This window comes from Stegodyphus dumicola, chromosome 5 (assembly GCF_044657685.1).
Source record: "Stegodyphus dumicola isolate Sdum_Otavi_A_Nest chromosome 5, ASM4465768v1".
Classification (NCBI taxonomy): Eukaryota; Metazoa; Arthropoda; class Arachnida; order Araneae; family Eresidae; genus Stegodyphus; species Stegodyphus dumicola.
Genome location: NC_140772.1, coordinates 189,424,101 through 189,440,186, shown reverse-complemented (window position 1 = coordinate 189,440,186; position 16,086 = coordinate 189,424,101).

The window sequence follows — 16,086 nt, the reverse complement described above, 5'->3', positions numbered from 1 at the left end:
ACCAAATTTAAATTGTCTCATAAATCTAACTATATACATATATATCACTAAAACTGTGAATAACTAACTGATAGTCAAATTTATTTAAATCTATCAGATGAGTTGAAAGTAAATGCTTTCATTTTCAACTTCCATTTGAAAAATAATGCACTTCCTCTTTCTCAGTTTTCCCAACTTTTGAATGCTTTGTCAATAACACAAATTTTAGTCCAGTTCACAACTGTAGTAACTATCAAGAAATGATAAGATATTTCTCCCTCATTTGCACTCTTGCTTTTAGGAATGATTCCAAATCTCTGCTATACAGTCAAAGACAAAAAAAAAAAAAAAAAGAACCACATATTCTGCTAGTTTTAGATTCAAGGCTCTGACTTTTGCTGAGCAATGCTATTGATGGAAATGAATATATTACCTATGAAGTGGATGAAAACAATGGTGAAACAGAAGATAATGATATTCACCTCAACTTAATTCAAGCACAAATGTGAAAGGATTGGTAAAAAAATTTTTAGTCAGCTACCAATATTAAGAAACTTGATTCAGATCAAATAAAATAAAAATGATATATTTCTTTCAGTTACTTAAATTATAATTCTACTTCTGTAATCAAATTATTTTAAATCATTTTGAATTCACATATAAGGCAGCCCCAACATTTCAGCAATAAAAGATTGCTAAAAATTCTTGGTTTATACAAAAAAATAACTGGCGATTTAAAAACTCAAAACACAGATTTAGTACTGTTTGAGAGAACATAATTACCACATAATTTGTATCTCATTTCTGTATTGTACCAATATATGTAAGAGGCTAACAAACTAGTGTGGTAGGAGGCAGCATGAACTCTTCAGAGGCAGAAAGCAATTATTACATCTTTGTGGAAAGCAGGTGTTAAAAAGTACCATACTGTGCATTTCAACTTGGCTGTTGTTCTGAAACAAATTCATTTGTGAAGACACTTTCATTTCATATCAGATACTTTTCAGACATAAGGAATTGTTTCATGGAAATGGATACATCTGTAACCAAATTTACCAGGAGAGCCCTTAAAAACAAAATCTAGAATTGTTTAAGATAAAATTCACAGCTGTCAACTTTGTAACATGGAAACAGGGAGTTTCTGGAAGGTTTTTGCATTGTGTAGTTCTATTGTGTAGCAATGCCATTTTAAAAGAACACTAAATTGACTTAAATTCACTTTATAATGCATTATTATTGGATTATATATATGATTCTGATCCAAAATATTTAATTAGATATATTAAATTTTCCAGCCATATTTAAAAAAAAAAAAAAAAAAAAAAAAACTTTTAAACAATGGAAATAAATGTATAAAAAGAAGCAATTTCATTTACTTTCAAGTACAATCAATTATAAGAACCTGAAAAAAATTAATTTCTTTTTTAGATAGCTATAAATCAGTAATAGCAGCTAAAATAGCATCAAACACATTACAGGCATTTTATTGTTGCCATATGAACTCAGCCAGTTATGACTGAAGGTTTTGACAAGTTCTATCATGTCGTTTTTTATTTCTCCACTTCACAGAACCCAACAGTTTTTCAATATTTTATATATGAGTGCTGGTTTCCAAACAACAAAGCCATTTTGCTTGCTATTCTGATGGGATGGCCATTTTGCTTGCTATTCACAATGCATTTCATGATGATATTTAACCTCATTTTATATCCGTTTCTCATAAATTTGTGTGAAGAGTAAAATATTCCTTTCTAAGTGCAACAGCTTTATTTTCACTTAATGGTAAATTACACTGTCATAATTTTGAATCTAGAGGTGTGGAGAGACAATTTTTTATGAATGAAAGAAAAATGATTTTAAATTCTTATTACTTGGTTTTTGATCTTAAACAAGGATGCATATTAGAGTAAAGTGAAAAATCTTTTTTTTTTTTTTTTTTTTTTTTTTTAAATTCATAATGCTTGAGTCATTATATGGTTTCAAATGAGCTAGAAAAAACTGTATTCAAATTTCAGTCCAAAATATTCACATATGGAAGTTCCACACCTCAATTGAATATTTTTACTGTCTTTTTTAATGGTTTTATTCTTTTTTTCATGAATTTCTTTGTCAAAAATGCCATTATTAGTGTGAGAAATTGCTTCCCCCACCAAAATATCAAATTCAATGCCAATATATGCTATTAGACGCAGAACGGGTTCTAATCTCACTATTGGTTCTAGCTTGGGATAAGCAATCATGTGGCTTCCATGATTTTTCAATGACTTTTTAGTGTTAATTATTTGGTGTTTTGCCAGTTCTGCTTTATAAGTCATTGCTTACATTGGACTAAGATGGCTTCAACTAGAAGTGGATCTTTGGTTGGTCATTAACTGCATTGCACTGTATGCTTGTTGCACACGTATGAATTGCCTTTTCGCCATCTTTTTTGAAAGATTGATGGAAATACACATCTGGGCCGACACAACAGTTTTCTGGAACAATAGGCAAATCCATGAAAATATGTGAAACCCTTCTCATGACAGGTTCTCTATTCCAGTTGACCTATCCTAAATTGCCAAAAAAGATCTCAGTACTGATCAAAAATACCTCCTTGATACTTCTAAGGCAGTATCCTTGGAGAAGTGCCCTTCAGACGTAGTAAACAAAAGTCTTAGAAAGCTAGTCCCCTCAAGATGGCTCACTACAGCCAACAGAATTCCTTGCCTTTATGTATCAACTGCCAAACCAACAGACGACTTGAAGCTGTTAGCTGAATGTGTTATAAAAGTTTATGTGTCATCCTAGTTTAAAATTTTAAAAAATCCCAAGAGCAGCACATAGAACATGTCATGTTCATGAAATGATCAAGGAAAGTTCATTCTTGCCAGAAAATTTTAAAGAGTTAAACAGAGGAACTATTATTTTGCTCACTCTGAAAACATCCTGTTGGCGATACTGGAAGATGAATGAGCACATACTAACTTGGCCTGATAAGAATACTGAAAACAAGAAAAACTAACTGGAAGGGGAAAATATGACAATTTATGCTTCCCAAATTAAATTTCAAAACAGAGGAGTGTTTTGAGATGAATCACTGTAACAATCCCTTGGAACCACCGGCTACCTTGAACCTCAGTGACGAACACATAAGATTGATTAGAAGCAGTACACAGTTTGAAATAGGAAAGTTCCCTTGACATTCTCAAATAGTAGACAAGCATATGAGACTGGTCCCAGAAGTGCAATTGGCAGCGCGTGGTGCAGAAGCCAAGGATGGATTCATACACAATCAAATCAAATCACGGAATGTAGTTACGAAATTCGAACACCAAGATGAATTTCTTTGGTTCTCTTGTGGAACCTAAAGATGACCAGTGATTAAGCTAAAACTTTTACTGGAACTTTTTTTTACCAATTACAACCATAAATTGGGGAAGAAATCAAGCATGACGATATACATAAATATCTCAAACTCAAAGCTTACAAGCAAATACAGTACAAAGTCCGAAATCCGGACTTCAAAACCACCAACAACATTTTTTCTTGTAGGCTTTGTGCATGCTTATTTCATTCTCCCTCTGCGCATAATAAAACATATGGAGAGTCCTGATTATTAATTTCACTTCGACACTAAATAAAATCCCTTGGTATTGAAGAAACAATCATTTTAGCATAAATTTGTACGATCAGTAAGTTGGCTCCATTGCTGCGTATCTGCTTGACACATATCTCAAACTGAAACTTTCCACATGGATACATCGTTGATCAGATGCTAACCTGGTGAATCATTATTTATTATACTCTCCTTTCATCCCCACATGTTTATCAAAATATGACAACTTGTGCCGGCCCTCAATAAGACTTCAGTATATGTGGGAATTTATTTATTCAGAACTCTGATAAGCCTTAAGCATGTGCAAGAAATAGACATAAGCAAAATAAATAACTAAACTAATACAATTCAGGCTTAATTGTCTCTGCGTGATAGAAGCAAGATAAAATTTAATGGTACAACTTGTTGTTAGTCCCCAAGCTCATGATGCAAATATGTATAGTGAAGGATAGCTAAATTTGATGATGATAGCCACTAATTTTAAAGGTTTTTGGATATCGCAAAACAAAGGTGAAATTTTCCAATTAACGGATGGATTTTTTAAAGAAATGTGGAGAAGCAGTAATAAATGAAGATGATATAAAAGAAGTTTTTCATTGTGATAACAATGCTTTTCAATCATGAATCAATTAATGAATGGCGAAATTTGTAGTATGGTTCTAGATACATAAAATACCTCTACTGTTAGTGAAGAAAGTAACAGAGAAGTTACTGAAAACGAGAAAATTTCGATTGAAGGGTTAGTCGGAATTCTCGAAACAGCAGCTACAAGACTTCAACAATATAACTAAACAAGAGATTATGTCTGTCTACAGAATTAAAAAAGAAGTATTATCACAAAAAATGAAGCAACTAAAACAACTTACATTGAAAGAAATGTTTAACAAGGTAAACAAATAAATATTAAGCTTTTTTTTTTTTTTTTTGTAAATTTTGATACCACCTCTAGATTAATAAATACCTCATTATTTCATAAATTACGATTTCATATTTTTAATTTTATAACTTCTACATGCTGTCTCACTAGATTTAAACTGATGATCTAATATCCAGAAAAATCCCAAATCCGGACTCGCCGAAGTCCTGATTAGTCCGGATTTAGGACTTTGTACTGTAATTATTAAGCGAGAATGCAGTATGGAAAAATTTTACTTGGTTTTGGATTTCTTACACCATTTGGTATAACCATAATCTTGGGTCAATGGTAAAATTGACAAGAACTTCTAATTTTACTTTAGATTAAAAAAATTATGACTAGGGAAAAGATGCTTATAAAGTACTCTTAAGGAATATGATGAATATAAAATTAATAATAAATGCACATACTTTTATGTGAATAAACCTAGTAATGACTTATGTACTGATGCAAAACAAAATTAAATACAGATATTAACTGTGCTCTGGTTTCACACAGATGTAGTGTTGCAAGAAACAAGACGGTGTGTTCCTTAAAATCATGGATCCTTGAGTGCAATTCCTTTTATAGCATAAATCATAGATTTTTTTAAGAAATGTGTTGTATGAGCTTTTGAGTTGTGTATCTTTCGAGCTACATATGATAGTAAATTTGATATAGTCCAAATATGGAATTTTTATTTATATGTGAATGAGCTATGCATGTCACACAAAAGGAGTACATACAACCAGAGCAAATTCTGACAGAGATTTTAAGAAGGAAAAGGGACATAAATGCCTGGCGACGAAGTGGCTAGTATGTCATGCAGCTGCACCACAGGTTCGGGGTTCTAGCCCCGGGCTGGGAAAGGTTGACTCTGCCTTTCACCCCTGAAGTGGGTCGATAAACAGGGTTTGTACACATTTCTGTACACAGAAATTAAGTACTTTTAAGGACTATTAATGAAAAAAAATTAAGGACCTATGAGCAAATGCGAACTGAATAATATCAATTAAAAATATTATTTATGCCTGAATTTCACTTTTGTAATACCATCCTATAACTAAAATAGATCCCTAAGTAGTATGCATTATTACTAAAAATAAATTAATTAACATAATTATTAATAAGTTTGAGAATAAAATAAACTTTAAGTAATTTATCAAGTAGCATTAAATATTTTACACTTACAATAGTTGGACATATTTGAAAGGAGATAAGTGACATGTTTTACTAATAGTTAGCTTTATGTTGATTTTTTTTTATGTCTCATTTTGTCACATACTTGGTCAGTCTGGAGGTTTAGTAAATAGCAGGTAGATTTTATATCAAATGGCATAATTTAAAATCAGAAGTAAGATCATAATCAGCATGATTCATAACAAAAGACTGGCTGTTGTCACCGCTGCTGCTTGTTTAGAAAGAGACCTGATGATTAGAGCAAACCTGAAAGGCCTGATGTAGCCATGAGCAGCAAGTGTTGAAAGTTAGTCAGGCTCTGTTTGATGCAGTTAGTCTCGTAGCTTCATGTAGAGTTCTAGGGGTTGTAACCCAGTTAATAAAATTTAAGGTTCCAATAAGCCACTAAAGCACCAGAGGTGGTAAGTTGTTTTGTATTGTTTTAATTCTCACTAGATGCAAAGAATAAGTTTTACTTAAATTTTCACATTTTTGTATTTTAACTTGTGACCACAGTGAGTATTAATGAAAGGCAATGACTCACTTTAATATGTAGAGATAATTTTTAAAGGTAAGCAGTTAGTTATAAATAATTAATTTGGGTAGTTTGATAATCTTAGTCATTATGGATTTACATGGCCACTATTAAAATTTATTTTTTAACAGTATTTGTTAAAAAAGCCCTATTAAAATAGGAATCTAATAAAATTTCACAGTTTAAAATACATGTAATTTATGGCATTGATTCTTAAACGATATTAGGATAATTACACATTAAAAGCTACAAAACATTTACATTTTGTATTAACTACACTCAACAAAATATTTATCCATCATTTTGATTTGATGCCTTCCCAAACATTTTGGCTAGTTTATATAGATTTTCTTCTCTTTAAGCATCTTTTCTAACTATTAGAGATTTGTCTTAATATACAAACCAATGCTCTTGCTAGTTTCTGCGTGCTTTATCTCCTACCTATGAGGGTTTACTTGATCTGGTAAATGTTAAACAGTCCAAACAGTGGGTCTATACCTTCTAAACTTTCCAAGCTGCAATGCCTAAAATCCTAAAGAAAAATTATCCCTACCAATTTTGTAACAGCAAAAAACCAGAAATATTTTGAGGGAAAAAAAAAAAAAAAAAAAAAAAAAAAAAAAAAAAAAAAGAGGGAAAAAGTGTAAAATTAAGTTTATAGAGAAAATTGATGCATATTCTGAGAATTTTGAAATTCTGAGACAATTACATGTGAAAAACTCTTACTATGAAAAAATTAAAAAGACATTTTTAAATTTAATTACATAGCTAATTTTGCTTCTGCTAAGAGCTGTTTCGTAAATTGTGCTTTATGCATTATACCTTGTTTATTTTTCAGATTCAAAATACTGTTGCCAAAATGAAACTTTATAATATGACAACAAAAAATAAAAATGTTTTATTTTAATGTTATTTTTTAAATATAATTTTAATATATTACCATTATTTTAATGAAATTTATTAATGTTACGATGTTTTAAAAAAAATCATGGAAAAATTCTCAGATCTCGGAATTAAAAATTTTCTATAGAAACTGATCTTAAAATTGCCAAAATGTTGATAAGCTGCCACATTTAGAACCGTTTAATAAAAGAATTTACACCCCCAAAATCGAAAAGTTGTTTAAGAGTTCTTTATTAGAAAAAACGAATTTCGAAATGCTTATGTTTCACTTCGTACTTTGAAACTCGAGTATCCCATCATTATATTAGAAATAGAAACATGACCCATGTACATGACCTAAAGCCCATGAACCTATTGAAAAGATAACCATATACATCAGTGAATTGCAAAAAAATATTCCTCCAAAATGCTAATTCTACTCAAAATGGCAGTCGTAAAAACAGACAGAAATTTCATGTTATTAAAATTAAGGACCTTCTGCTAATTTTGGCCAAAATTAAGGACTTCTAACGGCATTTTGCATTGAAAACTTTAAATGTTGGTTCACTTTTCAAATTATTGTCACCAAATATTATCCCCTGTGTTATATTTAAAGAACTTAAATAATGAAGAATCTGCATAAATGTATGTATATTTCTCACATTGTGATAAAACAATGGTACCTAGAACGATACCAAATTTTGAATAACGTAATCTTTCACCGAATATGGGCATCTGGAAGCCTAATTTGGAATTTGAAATTTGTTTTATTATCGATTTCATATTTTGTAATACTTCAACGAATTTTTTGATTAACAAACTCAATGATTTCAAAGTGAGCAATGGCAAAACTACCAAAAAGAAAAAAGAAACCTTATTTCCAGCGTGCGAGACTGTGTATTGGAATATCTAAAGATATGCTCATTTTAAAATTATTTTGTGATACTGCTGTTGAATTTAATTTTATGGTTTATGTGCAAAGAAAATGATATTTAATAAATAAAGGTAACACACAAAAGGTTAACAAAAAGTCTCTTTGGGTGTTAAATAAAATCCAAAAGCTTTCAGATTTTTTGATTTAAAAAAAGTATAACTCGTACTGTCCTTGTGTTTTTGTGTATGCACATGTTTGAGAACATCAGCTCTTCCACCATGTGAAATTGAAAAACCAAAAAAATAAATTATAAACAATACACATCATAAATGTATTACATCTTCTTGAGGAAATAATAGAAGGAAAGTCGTCTGGTTATGATTTTTGAAAAATACACGAGTATTTTACCTTTTCTGCAGACATAAGTAAAACAAAAGATCGTAATTTCTTAAACTATTTCTCGAAAGCATGTGCACTCATACTGCTCAGTGATAAGATGAACAAAATAACAACCTCAATCTTGCTTTGTGCTCATTGGCTAATATTTGCCAGATGACATGCAGTGATGTTCGATGCTCATTGGAGAACTAAAACACAATGCTTTTGGATGCATGTGCTCTCACTCACAGGACAGAAGAGTGTCATAATTTCTTACTGATGAAACAACTTTGGTTTTCTTTTATATGCAATCTAGAGAAAAACCAAGTGCTTTCAGGTACCCCAAATCACTTTTTTTTTGGGTGCAAATAACAATCTATTAAGTTAAGCTACATAAAAATCATGAAAAATTTTAAGAATAAGAGAAAGTCGGGAGAAATATTTTAATATTGGGTTGGCAGGCGAACGATCGGAAATCAGGAGTCTCATGTCTAAGTTGGGAAAGATGGCAACTCTGAATGTATGATATACTATACTGCAAACATAAGATGTACTGCCTGTGAAAAGTATTCTTATATATATAAGAACTATAGCTAATATAAGACTCGCATAGTTATAAGAATTCAATTGTATGAATGAGATGCTTAGACGCAAGCTACCAAAATTGAGAGAAATAAAGCTAAAAGAAAACCTAGCTATTTGGACAAGTTAAGTTAGGCTCTCCAGTCAACACTCAAGTTTAAATCACGTTCTTTTTTGCCCATTATGTGCAGTTTTAAAATTGAGGGTGTTAGAGGTCTAGTGCATCAATATTGCTAACATGTAGGTTGTTGGTTAGATGGAAGTGTTTTCAACACATGTACAAAAGACACTGTCTCGATATTGCGCACAATTCTTATGGACAGGAGAGGGTAAAAAAAAACCCCTCATGTTATTGTGAGGGGCTGGCTGTTTTCACAATAGAAAATACTAGCACCAGGGTAAATGGGCTGAAGGCCCAACCCTTATTGAACGATTTGAGTATTTTTTAATTTTGTAGAAACAATAATTTAAGCAATGATTATGTATCAAATTTGGAAAAAATGCACAATTAAGACCAAACATTAACTATGTGTGAAACCAGTCGAAGGGGTGAAAATGCCAAAATATCCGGGAAGTTGTTCGAGCTGGTGTCATAAAGTGCTGCAAAAGAGTTTCTTAATACAAGAAACGTATGAGGCAGTACTCAGCATTCGGTGAAATACAAGTAAGGAAATAGATTACATAATTAAGAACATGTTATAAAAAAGACACTGGTAATATAACTACACTTTTGAAATGGAATAGAATTTTACAAACAGCAGAAAACATAGTTTTTTTTTTTTTTTTTGTTCAGGTATCTCTGACAATTTAGGAGTAATAAAAAATTTATTTTATTATTAAAAGCAACAGAGCAACTGAGGGGAAAAAACTGCTGAATATGACTGCTTGAAAATGATTATCATAACTGCAAACCAAAGTAAAATTCACAGTGCTGTTGCGAGAATGCTAAATACTATGCATATTAAAAAACACTGACAGGAATTATAAAGAGAATCTATTGGTGTAAAAAAGGTCCTTTTATTTTATAATGCTCTCACACCTATTTTTCAATAGAAAATTTGGTAGATCTTGTTAAACTGGCAATTATTTATTTGCACACACCGCGATATGTATCGCTGGATTTAAAAGGTGATTTTTAATTTGGCTTATATCACTTCACTCTTTTAAGTTGAAACGTTTTTTTTACTCAATAAATTAGGTGTTTTTTTTTCTGTAAATGGAATAAAGTTCTTAACACATTTCCAATAAGTAATATTAGCTGACTTTGCATTCTATCATTTTAGCCAAAGCTAATAACTCTATTCATGAAGTAGTAAATCAGGGCTGAATTGAAAATTCTAAGAAATCAGGAAAATGTTTTCAAAACTTCTGAAATGTCTAGATTTTTATGCAGTCTCGCAGTACCTGTATTTTTATCCCAGTGAAATTTACTCTGTTTATTATAAATAAAAACTGCCAAGACCTTTGACCACCTTTCGAGAAAAGTGGAACAGTGTATTTAATAGTTTTGATTGTTAACTTGCCTCAAGGAAACATTTAAATTAATTCCAGCAAATCGAGGAAAGTGTAGTACAGCAAAGTATGTGTAAAATTTAATAGGCCGTATTAGAAAGTCATGTGTTGTCCACGTAAGTTTTCTTTATGATGTATTTTCGTGCAACATATAACTTCTGATTTATGCAGAGAGGACGTGGCACGTTTTTATATCGCCGGCATATATTTAGATACTAAACAATCTAAAATTTATTCACCGAACCAAATTCTGAAGGCTTGGACTTACGCTAAATTTATGGGTTATTTTGTCATCGGCTGTTTGGTCCTAGACATTTTTATCGGGAGATATTTAGTTTGGCCTTTATATTTTGGGCTACTTTGCCATTTCTAAAAGTGGTTAATTAGGATTTCTTCGAAGGGCATCCGCGAAACTTGTTCCAGATTCATTTTAAGTAAATTTCTATTTGACTTCGGAGTTCAAATGTATTTTTTTTCGTAAACGGTCAACAGTTGGTTACTGACCAAATGATTCCCTTCTCGATCACAGGAAAATATTACAGAGCCCGTTCATAGAGATATATTTACAATTCATTCGCCATTATGTAACAAATTATCTAAACGGTGGCCGCAGTAGTTACAACTATGTCTAAAGAAACCTAGTCTAGAGAAATAAAAATGTTCGCCAGGGAAGTAAATAGAGCAAAAATCCAACATTTGATATAATTTCCAAACGAAAATCTACAGACGAGGTGGAGAGGTCAAAGAGAGCATGAAAGGCTCCAAACGAGGTTCAAGGATTCAGAGAAAAGAGCAAGTACTTAGCAGACGTCAAAACCACTCAAATCAAGGCCAAGGACGCTTCAAGTACAAGGCCAACGAAAGGCGAAAAGGCCACAAAGCATCAGTGCCATGAAGAACCCGTAGGTATAGGAACAGTTGGACAGTTGCACAAAATTCTGCTATGAAATGAACTCTTGAAATTAAAGAAGTACGATGCAAATTTAAAACATCACGCATCTATGAAAGGAAGAAGAATTTTAGCCGAGATTGTGGGATGTAGTTGTCGCAAAAAATTTTCATTCTATTTAGTGCCAGCACCTTTGTATTATACTCATGGAATTTGTTATTACTCGTGATTTCATAATTGGTTTACTTGTTGATGACATTCTACTTTGGTGTAGTTGTCCAAACATTGACAATAACGAGTCCAGTATAAGCAATTTAATGTTGCAAATTCAGGATTTTCCGGGTAATCACAAGTTCAGTTTTAATCCTCTTAACTCTATTACTGGGTTGTTTATAACAAAAACACGTCTATATTGTAAGAGTCCGACACATTTCCTTAAATGGTCACATCTTACAAGCCGACAGGTATTCCAAAATCCTTCGTTTTGCCCTTGACTCTGAAATCGCGTGTTATAAGCCCATTGATCGACTTTTATGTAAGGCTAGAAAGGGAGTAAATATTTTGAACTTTACGTTCGGCTGCAACTGACGACAAGATTTTCCTAAGGATCCTAAGTTTTACTAACGTTTATTTTACTTTAAATCTTTACTATCACTTTTTATTTTCTACTTCCTGCCAGAATTAAAAGCGTTAACTTATTTATGCAAATCTGTCTTGCTAACGCCAAGTACTTAAGTTGTGGTTTTTTGCCAAGCAAGACAGAGGAAGGATTTATTAGAAGCAGGCCGCTTGCCATAGTAGTTTTACTCGTTTGCTGGTTGCCTTCAAGGCCAGAGGTTTAATCCTCTTGATAATTTTAAACGTATTGTAGTTTTAGCAGCTCTCTGTACTACATACGGCTTTTTGTTAATTAACGGCCAATCTTGGAGTTAGGCACTTGTTTATTAATCCAAAGTTAGTTTAGTTAGAGTTTTAGTTAATATTTTTATATTCTTACGTTCAGACCACAAGTGGTTGGTCTCTGTATTCCGAAGTCCGGAAATCTCTGTAAAGATAGAAAAAATAAAGGATTTCGTATACCCTTCCTGTGTGTATTGTCTACTTCACAATTTATTGAACATACCTTTAGTAAGCTCCCTGTTCCGAGTCAGGACAGTTAATGTTTCCAAAGCAAGTAAAGAGGAACACAAGTCCTGATATCCTAAGGAGAACGTATCAGTCTTATAAAACCGATTGTCTAATATGGTTATCAAATCCTACACGTAGGCAGGAATAAAACTTTTCAAAAATTGGAAACGTTAGTTTTTGTGAAGAACATCATACTCCAAACATTTTGAATGATAGGAGAAGAAATCAAAGATCAAAAAGAACAGTGCCCTGAGAAATTCTAAAAAATTGGATGTATGGCAGTCTTCTGTTGAATTTAATTCTTTAACACCTCTCACATCTCTTACAGACTCATTGCCTAGTGTGTTTCTTCAGACAGGGTTCGTAACTAATAAACCCTCATAACGTGTTGAATACTTAAAACTGCAATCGCTAATAGAATACATTTTGAGGCTGTTAGGATATATACAGATCGCAGTAAAAATGAACATGAACAGACTAGTAACGGTTATTTTATTAAATTTTCGCGGACAGGTAATATCTCTCAAGTGCGGAAATAACAAATTCTGTTTCGTTTTCAGATGTGAATTGATAGCTGTTAATATGGGTCTGGATTGTGTTTTAGACCGACAGTTATCTAGGGAAATGTGGACAGCCGAAGTGTAATCTAATACCTACATAGTTGGAAAAGTATTAGAGAGTTGAAATGATTTAGAGGTATCGAAAAGTCAAGATTTTGTCGCATTCCATATTCCTCCATCTACAGTGGTTTTCATCTCATGTAAATCTGTAATATAACAATATAGCTCTTAGACTAGAAACGGAGGGGACTTTCAAGCCTCAGGTTTATGCTGAAGGTATGACATGCCTTGAACTATGCTTTAAAGGACATACTTTAATTAAGAATTCTTCCAGACAAGTTCCGACAGACTCATGGTATCGTAATGCAGGTCCTGGTACTGTTCTTGGTTTCACCTGCGAGAGGTAGGATAAAACAGCTCTTACTTGGTTGTTTTCAGGGTATTTTCTTAGCCTGATGCGTCAAATGTAGAAAATCAGCAAGCTACTGCCTAAGGTCCCTTTAGTGGTACTGCATTGGTGCGTGAAGATCTGCTCAAGAGACATAAATTTGTGTTGGAAGTTATGAAGGCATATGAACTCAGGGATTTGAACTTGTTCAGATAAGAGGGATTAGTAGAAAGAAGAAGAATAACGCAATAGTTTCCCAAGAATAGTTCCATAGCTCCACACAACACAGAAAGATAGCGAAAATCGGCGGGAAAGAAGAATATGCCTGGACAGGGCCAGTAGGATCAGCATTCGCGAAAACGTTGTAGGATGAACACGATATTTTTTCCAACATGGAATGTAGTTGTGGAGAAGAGAATGAATGATTCTCAGGTAATAAAACATGAGTGGCAGTTTGATTTATTTGAAAATAATGGCAGTAATGAGACCTATTTTCTAAATCCTAAAATTCAAATGCCAGTGATATACAGAGAAAGAACTAGAGGTGCATGTCTTTCTTTTGCTTTAAAAATAACATTATTTCTTTTGTTCAGAGAGGTAACGAGGTAACTTAATAATCATTTGGAACATTCCCTTTACCTTTCGTCGTCGATAGGTCAGTTTCTGGTTGTTGCAGATATTTTTCGACGGAAAGATCCGTCTTATTTTGTCCTTCGTCATCGTTTAAGTTTCGTTCAGTGTATTCATGTTTGTCTTTCTTAAGGAAATTATCGCCAGAATCAGGCAATATATTGGAAACTATGTGAGTGGCGTTTTCTTCCATTGTTACTGTGTCACTTCGAAAAGAGTCATTTCCATTATTAGTCGTAAAATGACGAGTGTGATATTGTAGTTTCAAACTATGTCTCCATTTAAATTTCTTAAGTAGAAGGTCAACCAAAGGCGAAAACCTCACAAAGCTATAGTGCCATGAAGAACCCGTAGGTATTGGAACAGCTGGACAGTTGCACGAAAATCTGGTATGAAGTGAACTCTTGAAATTGAAGAAGTGCGATGAAAATTTAAAACATCACGCGTCTATGAAAGGAGGAAGAAATTCAGAGAAGATGGCGAAATCTAGTTGTCGAAACAAAATTTTCATTGTATTTAGTCCCAGCAACATTGCATCATACATTTTCGGACTGGAATTTGTTATTACTCGTGATTTCATAATTGGCTTACTTGCTGACGATATTCAACTTTGGTGCAGTGGTCCGAACATTGACAATATCGAATTCAGTATCAACGAATTAATGTTGAATATTCAGGATTTTGCTGGTGATCAACACTCACTTTTAATCCTTTTAAATCTATTAGACTGATTCTCTAATATGGTTTTCAAATCCTACATGTAGCCTCGGATATAAATTTTTACAGAATTTTATAATTTTTTAAAATTGGAAACGTTACAACTGACTGCAGCACGCCTTGTTAAGCGACTTCCCAAGACTTCTACAGCTGAACTCTTTCTCTACCAATCCGATTTACAATGCTTGAAGCTGAGAAGTATCTTTAATCTTGCAATATATTTTAGCAAGCTCTCTGTTACTTATGCTATACTCCTGGATCAGAAATAACCGTTGATAAACAATTGTTGCCTTGTAAACCAAGATGTAGATTTTCGTTATGAACATCATACTCTTAACATTTTGAATGATAGGAGAAGAAATCAAAGATTAAAAGGAACAGTCCCCTGAGAAACGATAAAGAATTCGAAGTATGGCCATCTTCTGTCGAATTTAATTCTGTAAAACTTATCGCTACTCTTCTGGACTCATTGTCTGGTGAGTGTTTTAATACAGGATTATGGACTAATAAACTCTGATTACATCTTGAATGCTTATGACCGGAAATGCCTAATAAAATACCTGTTGAGACTGTTGTGAGATATAGAGATGGCAGTAATAATGAACATGAACAGCCTGGTAGCGGTGATGTTCTTAAACTTTCGCCGGAAGGTGATATCTCTCAAGGGCTTAAATAACAATTTGTCTTTCGTTTTCAGATGTGAAATAATAGCTATTGATATGGCCTTTGAATGCTATTTATAGGGCTTTATTTATATGGCTTTGTTTTAGATCGACATTTATCTAGTGAAATGCGGACTGCCAAAGTGTAATCTAATACCTACATGGTTGGAGAAGTATTAGAGAGCTGAAAGGATTTAGAGGTATCGAAAACTCAAGACTCTCTTCCATTCCACATTCCTCCATCTACAATGGTTATCATCTCATGTAAATCTGTAATATAATAATATAGCTGCTAGACTAGAAACGGAGGGGCTGCTAAGAATCAGGTTTATGCTGAAGCTTTGTCATGCCTTGAATTATGATTTAAAAGACATGCTTTAATTAACACCAGAAGCGCCGTTGGGGTCATTTTGACCTTTTTTTCCAATTTTACGCGTTTCTTTTTAACATACAGCTGAGCTTCGAAGCTGATATTTTTTTACTTTTTCTAAAATGTTTCCAAGTATACAATGCCAAGTTTTCATATTTCTACCTTAATTATTTAAACAAATAATCGCAGATATACCTAAAACAGCCAATTGGGGTCATTTTGACCCTCATAAGAAAAACGACACTAGGAGCACTAGGCCATTCAAACCTTTGTGCAGATGATTTGTGGAACAAGAATTGAGGACCACCTGTGTTCAAAGAAACAATGTCAC